The 12,123-nt window shown below is 44.9% G+C and overlaps 1 protein-coding gene across 2 annotated transcripts in view; it reads right to left on the bottom strand.

Moving 5' to 3' along the window:
- Window positions 1-12,123, bottom strand: part of LIN54 (lin-54 DREAM MuvB core complex component) — an 825,244-nt gene that overhangs the window by 791,297 nt on the left and 21,824 nt on the right. The window lies entirely within an intron of this gene.

The following is a 12,123-nucleotide window of genomic DNA, read 5'->3' as shown; positions in this document are numbered from 1 at the left end:
ATAAAAACCTGCGTTATTGTGGTTCCAACTATTCTTTGCACTAAAGAATAAATTCCCATTTCTAGAGGCCCATGGCAGAGATCATCGTTCTCCCCGATCTTCCCCAGGTGTACAGAGCATTGGGCCACTAATCTGCATAACACCACAGTAAAGACCGTATCCCATTTTGCAGACAGATTTTTTAAAAAGTTTTTTTAAAACGCCAAAATTACTATAAAAACTCATCTAAATATATAGCGGGGGTAACGAGTTAAAAGGGGGCGGGGGGGTTGGGGTAAGAAGTTAGAATACAGGGAAAAGGGGGTGTTGGGGACCCCTCCCACAAATAAATACAAATTATAAGAGATTTGTCGAAGTAATGTTGGCGTACGAAAAATAAAACATTGCTAACTACTGTAGCCACTACAGGCACCTGATGAGGGGAAGCCTGGTGGGCCCATGACAGAGGGAGTGAGCTTCGGCTGGCCCGGACTGTCACCCGCTGCTGTCAAGCTGCCGTGGATGGAGCCTGGCATTTGACCACTCTCCACGGGACTTAGTGTTCCGGGGGATGCCAAATGAGGGAGTCCAGGTCGGGAGGAATTTGGAGGAGAGCTTGGACTGATCTCCATCTCTGGGCTCCCTAGCACAGGGGGCCTTTGCCCGGTGCCCTTTGCCTGGCTGGAGGACCTTAGAACATCAAAGCATGCCGTCAAGTGCGCATAGGAGGACGGAGGAGGCTGCACTGCGGGCTCCCTGTGGAGGGGCTCTGCTTTGAGGCCTGTCGGGTCTCTGTCATCACGGTTCTCCCCCCCCACACCCTAATCTGGAGAGTGTGACTGGGAGCCTGGAGGAGGGCCCCTGGGATGGCTTCTGGGTGGCATATGTGCCTTTGGTGAGAAGTTGGCAACATTGAGGAGCAAACTGTGGTGGTGATCTGACCAGCTCCCTACCTGGTGTCTACCCAAAGGTCGGTGGTGCAGCCAGGGGATACCTGATTAGATGTAAGCTGGTGGTCTGAGAAGCCTTCCCTCCTGTTGGGACTGTCTGTGGAGGATCACCTAGGGGACAGCTGCCGGGGGTTTCAGTGCCCGTCATCCCGGGAGTGTTAACACTATGAAGGTAGCTAAGCAGCGTCGAGGAGGATGCAGAAGTAAAGCACCCACCTGCATTTCGTCCCGTAAGGCACAAAAGAAACTGAGGTCGGTGACACCACTGTGGACCGCGGCGGTGTAGCGTGAAGGGCGAGCAGCGCCGGTAGGCTGACTGCAGAGTCGATGGCAGCAGCCAAGGGGTCCGGAGTTGGGGTCTCCCCTTTTACAAAACAAGACCTACTAGAATGCATGGCCACCCTGGAGAAGCTCTCTACCTCGGTCAGGAAGGAGATCAAGACTGCAATGGAGGGGCTCCAAAAGTCCCTGGGTGTATTCTCTAGGGACCTGAAGCAGGTCAATACCGGAGCTGGGGATGCGGAGCAGTCAATACATTCCTTACAAGAGGGCATCATCCATTTGCAGGGGGGAGCTTGCTGGAGCAAAACAGGGAATGGAGGACCCAATCTCAACCATTAAAGTTTTGGAGAAGAGACACAGGCGAGCGAGAACCTCATAATTCGGGGCCTCAATGAAACATGTGAAGGTACAGACTTGAGGGCTTGGGTTCTTTGCTTCAAGGACACCTTCCCTGATGTTTCCGCGGATCCAATTGTTCTTGACAGGGTGCATAGGGTTGGGCCCCTCCAGAAAAGTCAGCGGAGCCAGCCCAGAGACATGCTCATGAAATCCTTTATCGTTCAAGGATGTGATCCTGGGGGGCCACCTCAAGTCAATGGTGGGGATTCCCGTACGCACGCAGAAGCTCCTCATCTTTCAGGATTCTGCTGCTCTTATGCTTCAAATGCATCTGGTCTTCAGGCCAATTACAGGGAAACTACGGCAGGAGTATGTGCCATTGAGATTGTTCATTCCCATTTGGCCTGCGCTTCACTTGGGAGGGGAAGCAGTGGCACTGCACTGTGCCAGACGAGGCAGCCAAGGTCCTGGGGATCTCCCTGGACCAAAATAATGAGGATGACACAGAGAAGATAGAGATGTGTGTGTGGTAAAAGCTTGGGGTGTGTGGGGGGTGGAGGGGCAAGAGGGTCTGGAACTGGGTCCCTTGATGGATGAGTGCTGGGTGAATAGTTCTCTTGCCCTGTTGGCTGGTTGTTACTATGAGCTTGTTTTGATTCTCTGGGGGCGCTTCAAGTCCACTCTTGATAGAGCAGAAAGGGAATTCTACCCTCAAACCACCCTGGCTGACCCTCTTGCTCCTCAGCTAGTCAACCCTACTCTTCCTTTAGTGGCCCCTCACCTAGCTGAAGCAAACTGTCCTTCAAATCTGCTTGCTTTCCCTCAGTTTTCAAACCACGGTGCTCGTTTTAGCTCCTGCACATCTACTCCTAAATTTCAAACCCTGAAATGGTCTTCTCCGTCTCCCTCCTCAGCCCTGTCACTTGGGATTATCCAGAGCATTCTTGGTGGAAGCAGAGGTGCAACAAGAGGCCTTGTCGCAAAAGGAGCTCCCAGTGGGGCAGGTGGCTTCGATGCAGTAGCAACCACCAGTGGGGTGAGGGCAAAGGGGCCAGGAGGCAACCCTCAGCAGCTGGAGGATGAGGAAGCATTTTCTTAATATCCTTGAAATGGTCTCTCATCGCAGGGTCCTGTATAAGACTGGAACTACACTAAAAACCAAGCCTGCGCTGGCAGGGCCAGAGTGGAAAGCATGGCTTAGGATGTAGATGAAGTAGGAAGCCACGACAGCCAGTCATCCCTTTAAGCCAAATGTCTGAGCCTGCAAGGGTTGACTAAGAGGGTTTCAGAAACATGCCCTTCCAATTGCAATGCAAAGACAAAAGGCCCCCCTCAGCCCAATGCAGAGGGAGTTCCCACAGAAATAGGAACTCCTGGGACCTTCAGGGGCAGAGTCACAAAAGCCAATAAGAAACGGATCCCATTTCAGTATTTTGGCACGTTCCAAACACTTTCTTCACCACTGTGAAATGCTTTACAGTTCACATTTGGGGACATGCCAGAGAGGAGGCGGTCACATTATGGAGCAGCAAGGAAACGTCATTGTCCCCACCAAGAGCAAGCAAGGGCCGAACAATCTTGAGGCGCAAGCTGCTTTTTAGACACCTTTGGGGTTACTCATGCCTCCCCTGATCCCAGAGCAGGGACCCTCTGATCAGTATCTGGATTTAGCCCCTGGGAACATCAGGCTTCCCCACTGCATTGGCCGCAAGTCAGGGAACCTTCACTTTAGTTCCAGAAGAGCCAATTGGGCCCTGCCAAGCAAGCAATATGCTGGCTGGAGTGCTCCAAGGAGGGTGGGGGATCGTTTAAAAAAAAAAAAATCTGCATACCCACTGCTGCTCTTTTCGTTTAAGAAACTCCTTAAGATAACTCTGACGAAAGTAAAAGTCCTCCCAACAATGGATTCACCACAAGGACAGAAAGGAGAGCTCAGGCCCCAAACAATCCAAAGACTAGGAATATTGGTCTGTGGCGGTGACCTGCCTGTCACAGCTCACCAATGGTAAACAAAGAGAACACTGATTTACCGGTCATAAACAGGAGGGAGGACAAACTGCTGTTGAATCACGGCACTAGAGGGCAGAAATTACATCAAAAACACAAAGGGGTGAGAAAAACACAAAGGAGCCTGAAACTAGAGGATACGATTGCGTCCAACGCAGAAAGAAAAATGCTGGCGTCTGGAGGAGCAGGGCCACTCATGCCCACCGTTCGGCAATCCAATTAAAGTGTAGGAATTGCTTTTGCAGTAAAACTCCTCCAAACCGATCACACCGCCAGAGAAGCGATCACTGAAAAACAAGGATGAGGGAGCCTTCCTTCACTGAACCACCTAAATGTGTATCCACCAGACTGCCTACAAATGGGTGGTGGGAGAGCAAAGCCCAGTCTCCTGGTCTCACAAAAAACTAAATCGTCAATGCGGGTTAAAGCTTGTATTGCTCTCGTCTCAAAGGGCTGCACGCTGCAAGCTGCATTATCCACGGGGAGCCGCCTTGTTAAAGAGAAAGGGGGAGTGACTGAAAGCAGCAATGAGCATCAGCAAGAATGGCAAGATCAGGGAATATTTATGCAAGTGCTGTTTTAGAGACAAATAGGTGCCACTAAGGAGTATGCAGCTGTGCAATGACGCTAAAAACTGACCCCTTACGGTTAATTGGGACTACCAAGGCTAATGGACTGTTCAAGAATTGACTAATGTGGATCAACATACTTTATTTGGTTTACACCGATAATAAAATATCGCATCCCAGCCCAATTAAACAGGTTATAAAAGAGCATGCTTTCAGAGTATCTCAAAACTGCATACAAATCGATTTTTACAAATAATTGAAATCACGAACATAAAACATCAATTCTTAAAATACATAGTATAAAATGTCGCCCTAGCCAATACGGTAAATACATTATAGAGGCCACAAGCACAGAATACTCTAGAGCTTCTTTCAAAGGCCTCTTTAACAAATGATGAAACGGGGGGGGGGGGGGTCAACCTGGCAGACATTTGGTGATTGGAACACCCATGTGATCGGGACTATACTTTTCATTCTCAATGTCATGATACTTACTCCCACGTTGACTTTCTCTTAACATCTGGTCCAGTGACCTCAAGTTGTTTTGACTCCAAAATCGGGCTCATTGCTCCATCTGATCATGCGCCGGTCTCTTAAAGCCTCTCATTGCAACATACTCTAATCAAATCAACAAGAGGGAGGTTGAACTCACATTCTTACTGATGTACAAATCAGGGAGGAGGTCGTAAGAGAAATTGGAAGCTTTATTCAAATAAACAGGACTGATGTTAAAATTTCCAGTGTATGGGAAGCACTGAAATGCTTTGTGTGTGGTGTACTAATTTCTAAGACCAGCATACAAAGGAAATGAAGGGCAAAGGAAATCCAGAGAAATGTCCACTGAAGCTAAGCAACTTGACAAATTTTGCAGTCAGCAGAGATGAAGTGACTAAGACTGAGCTGAGAAGAGCAAGCTAATATCGAGTCAGGTGGACTATGCCCTTTTCAGACAGAAAATAAACCATTTCTAAAATGGAGAAAGCTTGAAAATTGTTGGCACAGATTAAAAGGTGGCAGAGTGAACGCTTCATTACTTCTATTGAGAATCAAGATAGAACCAAGATAGAACCATGGAGACTCAATAAAAAGAAATAAACAAATTGTTTCGTGATTTCTATGAAAAACGTTTTGCTTCGGAATGGACTTGTGATGTGTCAGAGATCAAAAGCTATCTGAATTCATATAACGTACAGCAACTCTCAGATCAATCAGCAAGCCTTCTTCCAGATTCGGCCATACAGCTCTTAAGTGATGTTTATAAAAATTTTAAAAAGACTATTCGGGTTCATTGACAAAAACTATAAACTATGCAAAATGCATTGATAACTGTTCTAAAGAAAAAGGACAAATCTCCCTCAAAATGCGAGAGCTATAGGCCGATTAGCCTAATAAATTGTGATTCTTGCAAAAATGTTGGCTATACGTTTGGAATCAGTAATTACAAATCTGATACATGAAAACCAGGTAGGATTTGATACTGGTAGGGCAGTTGCTGATGACATGAGACGCCTGCTGTTAATTGAAAAAGTTCATAGACAGCAAGTTGCCAATGCCGTTATCTCACTGGACGGTGATGAAGGCATTTGATCGTGTGGAGTGGACCTTTTTGTTTCCTTGCCTGAAGAGAATGAAATTTGGTCAGAACTTTCAACAATGGGTGCAGCTACTGTATAGAGATCCATATGCTTGTGTGCTCACTAATGGCCTAATTGCTGATGCTTTTGTACTCTGCAGAGGCACGAGACACCATTATTATTCATCGTATCTATGGAACAGTTAGCATTGTGTTCGAGAACAGATGTCAATCTCAGGCCGATAATTGGAAACGATCGTGAAATTTTGCTTTGGTTGTATGCAGACGATCTATTGGTCGCCCTCCAGGATCCAGCTAATGGTATACCCCATATAATGCAAGATATTCAGCAATTCCCAATGGTCTCAAGCTATAAAATGAATTGGAGCAAATCCGAAATGTTATCCCTCAATAATGTGTGTCAGCAGTGTACATGTGCTTGTTTCCAGTTCAGATGGTGAAGTGATAAAATTAAATACTTGGCCATCTGGATTGGCGCTGAGGAGGTGAAACTGGCAGATGAATTTCGGAATGCTTCTCCCAAAATTAAGATCTGACCTGGCGAGATGGGGGGGGTTCCTCTTAAATCTGTCCACATAGGCGAATATTAATTGCATAAAGATGAATCTGGCCCCTCATGTAAATTACCTTCAATCAATGTTACCAATCAGGATATCAGGCCAAATTTTCAGTGAAATAGATAAACTTATGCAAAACTTTGTTGGGGCGGTAAGCCCCTAAGGCTTGCAAACTGGAAGCTACAACTCCCATTGAAAAAAGGTGGGATGAATTTACCAAACTTCATCGATTACCATCTATCATTTTCCACCCGGCATCTTTGTAAAATCACTAAATGTTCGTAATGCATGACATAGGAGTGAGGGGCTGTGCCTCAATTAGACCCTGGAGCTTTGTTAACTACTAAGAAAAATAAATGAAGATAGGCGAACCCTTTGACCAGTTTTTTACAAGATTGCTGGTGTAATATTTCCAAACGCTTGAATGCTTACTTGCACTTGGATGCCACCATTTGGCTAAATCCGGCCTTGAAACGTCAAGGTAACGTTTTTTTCTTGTCAGAATGGTTCCTGGCAGGTATAAAATACCTCTGATCTGATGGATGGAGAAATCTGGATCTCTTGCACACAACTAAGTCAGACTCATGACATGGCTGATTGTACATTTGCTGAGTACAGGAAATTGAAGGAGATTGTTGCTAATTGGCCTTGGTGTACCTCAACTGCTGAGTCAGAATGTCACCTGGTCTGCGCTTCAGACATGTGGGAGTGCCTGCCACCCGGCTGCTACGATGTACGGATTCTTAAAAGCTTGTAGAAAAGCTGATCCAAGGCTGCCAGTCATCTGAGCGGAAGAACTGGGAGAAGATATTGATCAAAGATGTTGGCAGCGTTGTGAGAATACTCGACTGGCGAGTCTTGACTGGGGCCTTAAGGCATCACAAACAAAAATGCTCTTCAGAGCCTAATGGACACCTGTTAGACTATTTCAGAGACAACTTGTGGATAATGATCTCTGTTGGAAATGCAAAGGTGCACGAGGATCCCTCAGTCACCTAATTTGGTTTTGGCCAAAGACAAAGGTTCTGGGAGAGTGTATGTGAGAGACTGGGGCTGGTCTTGAACTGTACAATCCCTCTCTCAGCCACCTTACTAATTCTTGGAGACGTATCCGTAATGGATGACATCACCTTTGGGCAGATGACTTGGCTAATCCGTGCCAGTATGACTGCAAAGAGGATGATATTGAGATCTTAGAAGTCAAGCAGCTCCTTCAATGTGGATGAATGTATGGGGGAGCTTCTCACCATTTCAACCTATGAGAAAGCCATCTGCAAGAATGCAGGAGATATTGGGAAATTCTGGGACGTTTGGAGCAGTTTTCATAAGGTCTACGGATGATTTAGATCTGTAATTCAGATAGTAGTGTCTCTGGAGGTGATAGATATTATTGCTAAGACGCTTTTATTCTACTTTTCAGGGTTATTGTTTGATAACATAATTGTTGGATAAGTTAATTGACAGAATTGTTCAATGGTTCTCTGTCTATTTTCTATTTCTATTTTCTTGCTTCTATTCTGTTTTCTCTCTTCTTGAATGAATTTAATTATAAATTTGGTAGTTTATTATTAATGTTGATTATACGCTGGATACATTTAGGTTTGTATTATTGTAATAATTTGTAAGATTGTTGATGTTTACCACTTCTGTATGCTTTATATTGAAAATAAAAGTTTTAAAATCATAAACAAACGATAAAATATCATACATAAAATCCTCATCTGTTGAGCATAATAGCATTGTATCGAACATTATTCTTAATAAAATATGACTCAAGCCATCTTCTCAAATCAATATAAAAATGTGCAAATAAGAAATGTAGAAGGTTCTCGTCTTTACCCATCCCACAGTTGCAATGCCAGTCTGTGCCCTTCGAAGTGGTTCTAGTTCTCACAAGGAGAATGTATAATTTAATCATAATCACAACCCTCCTGCACTCACGAGATTTTATTTGGAGAAGCTACGTCAATGCAAGTATCGCTATAGAGTTTTAGGGAAGGCAGGCTCATAATGCCCCTCTGGGTATTTTCAAAATTTTTCTGCGCATTTCTTGATCAACCTTCCCTGTTCATTTTCCCCATTAAAGCAAACTCTTTGAGAACCATTGGTACCTCCCTTGTATACAGAGCATCTGGCTCTCTCCTTATAGGCATTCGATGCACTTTAAGGAAGAACAGCAAGAAGCGAGTCTGTGCCCAAAGCCCTAGACTCGAGACCCCCACTCCCATCATAGATCCTTAAAAACATGTTCTGGATAGTTTCCAGCCTTGTGCAGGAGGTCACCCCCACAGCTCACTTCCATACAGTATTGTCATTTGAGTTTTAAAAAGGAGAGGCATTGATCCCATCTCTTTCCCCCGTACTGATAGTAAAATCTTATGAGGCCCTTGAAACTTCCTTCCGCCTGCTTTGCGGTCATCTTCATATGGTTATTCCAACTCCCACCCAGTTGGCCACCTCTATTTTCTCCTTGTTAATGCCCCATTTACCCAGAGTCCTTCCTGTGCCCAATACCACGATCTTAGTTTTTATAGATTTAGTGTCCGACGGATCCCTAAAAAATGTGTCCGCTTATAGAAGACTCTGCTGAAGCCGGTCCTCTGTGAGATCAATTGACGCAGTATCATCGGCATGTAGCATAACACTGCACTTAGTCCCATTTGGGGGGGGGGGGTGAAGTGGGAGGTTGAAATACCATATGGGTTAAAATCTGATCAAAAGGAGGGGCTAACAGGGACCCCAGTTTGACTCCTCTATTGGTGCCGATGTTCCTCAGAATATTAATTTGCCCTCAAGCAGCGACTGGCTATCGAGGTGTCCGTATGGACTCGCTGGATCAGCTGCAATAGCCCTGCAGGGCCGCCCATTTGATCCAGCTTCTTGAGGCTTTAGATTAATATAGAAAGGCTACATATACTTCACGGTTTCTAATCTTAGTATATTTCTCCACTATGGTACGCAACAAGAGGCATTGATCCAGCATGGAGCATCCTTTTCTGAAACCGGCTTAGTTATCATTTAACACCTTATCGAAAGCCCAGTTCTGCAGCCTGGTTGCCAGGCAGCCTGCAAATATCTTGCTTGAGACATCCAATGGTGATATTGGGAGGTAGCAGTGGGGGAAATGGGCTGCCATACCCTTTTTAAGCACAAGGATTTAAAGGCTCCTTTTCAATGATAATGGGCAGATCTGTCCTTTAGAAAATGCATTAAATACTCTCATCAGCATCGGGCCCACCACTCACACAAATATTTCTGGCCTTACCCTGCGGTTTTGTCTGTTTTTCATCATGCGGATAGCAACTTCTTACAGCGAGAATTTTAGGGGACGCGGGGTCCTGCTTGAATAGAACCCCTTGGAAATGTATAATCCACACTGGGGGTGGGCTGAGACTAACAGGGTAGGTAGGGGTTTGTGTCCGATTTCAGTCCTCCTATATACAGTGAATGCCTGGTATCCTTTCCTGTAAAATATTCTAGTGACAGGTGCTTTTATTTGGCTCTAGGTGGTCAGGCTTTGCGACCTTCCTCAATGCCCGTCTGTCATTCTTAGCATGGGTGTGCTGAAAACGCACAAGGCAACAGAAGAAAGATGCGATTTATTTACAAGGGCCTGAATGGCAGGGTTCTATAAAGAGCTTACAATTGCTTCAACGTTCTTGTCATCCTTGTACAAAGACAATGTGAAACTATAATAATTCACCCACATACCGAATAGAAACCCTGGCTTTACGAAAAAAAAAATAATAAAAAATAAAAAAGGAGGGGTGGCAGGGCAATTGAGTGGAAGGATTAAAAAATGCGACAATCGGCATGGGAAGAGTACAAAAAGAAAAAACAAAAATACACACAAAAGCCACCAAAGAGTGGAACAGGGTTAAGAATAGATGCTGTGAGTGAGAAGTGAAAGTCCACGAGATGCGGGTGTAGTATGAAATTCTTCAATCTGCACAAGGGTACCAAAGATGGGGCTTAAATTACTGTGCCGATGCAGGTGAAAAAGCAGTCTCAACAGGTAGACGGGTGGATTCAGCTTTCCCTCGAGATTGGGCCCCAGCACAGCACCATTCAGAACAGATTATTGCTCAGAGTTTAGTTTGGAACGGGACTCCTTAAACAAGGGGTCTGCAACCTTTGGCTCTGCAGATGTTTTGGATTACAACTACTATCAACCCTACCTAGCGTAATCAATGGTGAGGGTTCATCGAGGTCAGTTCAAAATATTTGGAAAGCCGCAGGTTGCATACCCAAGTGTTACACTATAGAGGCTTCATTCTTCAGTCCAAACTCAGAGCTGAGCTTCCTGTTTATTTCGAAAGGACAGTTTTGCAGACAGTACTGTGGCCCTGCACCCGTTCCCATTAATAGGAGTCAGCTGGTGTTTTAGTCCAAGAAATGACTAGCCTCCCTTGTGCGAGCAGATCCGAGGGGTCTCGAACAAGGGACCCTCACGACAGGATTTGATCTACGGCACAGCATGCAGCCTTCTATGGATGGATCTGTCAAGAACAGATTGACGAAATGTAGGCGTGTGTGTAATATATATATATTAAAAAAACACGGCTAAAACAAGCCAAAGAAAAATCTGCTAAATTTGGGGTGGGGGGCTGCCATAACAAACCATTCAGCTTTGAATCCAGGAGTCTGTGGCACATGGGAAACACAAACAACTGTTTATAGGGGTTAAGAGCAGTGAACCACACGTCACTTCCATTTTGGTCAACCGTGCATCCCAGATGTACTCCCTCCAAACACTTCTAGAATCAATGTTGGGCCTCTGGAAATTTCAAAATATGAGACGCATGCATTCGATGCGCTTCGTGTAATCACAGCCAGAACTTTAGAGGACGTGTCCATTTGGTTTTGTGGAGAAGTGGGTATGAGTCAAGGCTGGCAATTGAGACCTTGCACTAGGGATAAGCAAATTAAAAAGAACGCTTTGCCGCACTTTATATGCACTTCCTGCTTATAACAGTTTTATGAGGCTAGGGAGCTTCTGCAGAGTGTAGCAATGCTTTTAAAAGCAGGCTACTCTGTGGAACAGCGGTTACAAGTGTGAATATTCTACCCTAGAGTTAGGCATTAGCTGGGTGTTTTTTAGTATGTAAAAATAAAAAAATAAATGTGAATCAGGTCGTTTTCAGGACCTCGTAGGCGGTCTGGAGAACGTTTTTTTTGTTGGTTCTAAATTCTAAAGGATTCGAGCGTGGGTGGACTTTGAGTGGCAGATCAATATCTATTTTTTGTTCGGAGATCCAGCACGACTCAAATATTAAATGTGATTAGACCACTTTAAAAAAAGTGTCTATCTTCGGAAGGCCAGAATAACCGACTGCTAAGGACTCCGCGTTATGACTAAGAAATTGGCCAGTACTGTCCTAACAGGCTAAACTGTTTAATCAGCACCCATTTCAAATTCCTATATCACATCCAACAACCCCTTCTGTGGTGGGAGAGTAGTAAGACCTAGATCCTGTAAACTGCATGCAGAAACGGAAATAATGGTCCTTCTTAAATAAGATGCATCAGGAAGAGTTTTGTATTTAAGACTATAAAAGTGGCATTTAAGATTTAAAATATGAAAAACGGTGCACCCCTCAATCCCAGCTCCTCAACCACCAAGCCCACAGCTAACCACTGCCACAGCTATCCTGGAGAGCAGATTTCCAGACAGGTATATCTGAAATGCTTAGCATTAGAACAAATTAATGTGTAGCCTCACTGGGCTTTTGCTTAGGTTTACTAAATATGGGTAAAAACGTGCCCAATTGTCCGAAGGGTGACTTAACTAATGAAGCTCAGAGACATAGTGAACAGTGGTATGAAGCAGTAACCAAGTTATAGCA

The sequence above is a fragment of the Ambystoma mexicanum genome, chromosome 6p, assembly GCF_040938575.1.
Source record: "Ambystoma mexicanum isolate Mex_15411 chromosome 6p, UKY_AmexF1_1, whole genome shotgun sequence".
Classification (NCBI taxonomy): domain Eukaryota; kingdom Metazoa; phylum Chordata; class Amphibia; order Caudata; family Ambystomatidae; genus Ambystoma; species Ambystoma mexicanum.
This window is presented reverse-complemented; position numbering and strand designations above follow the sequence as displayed.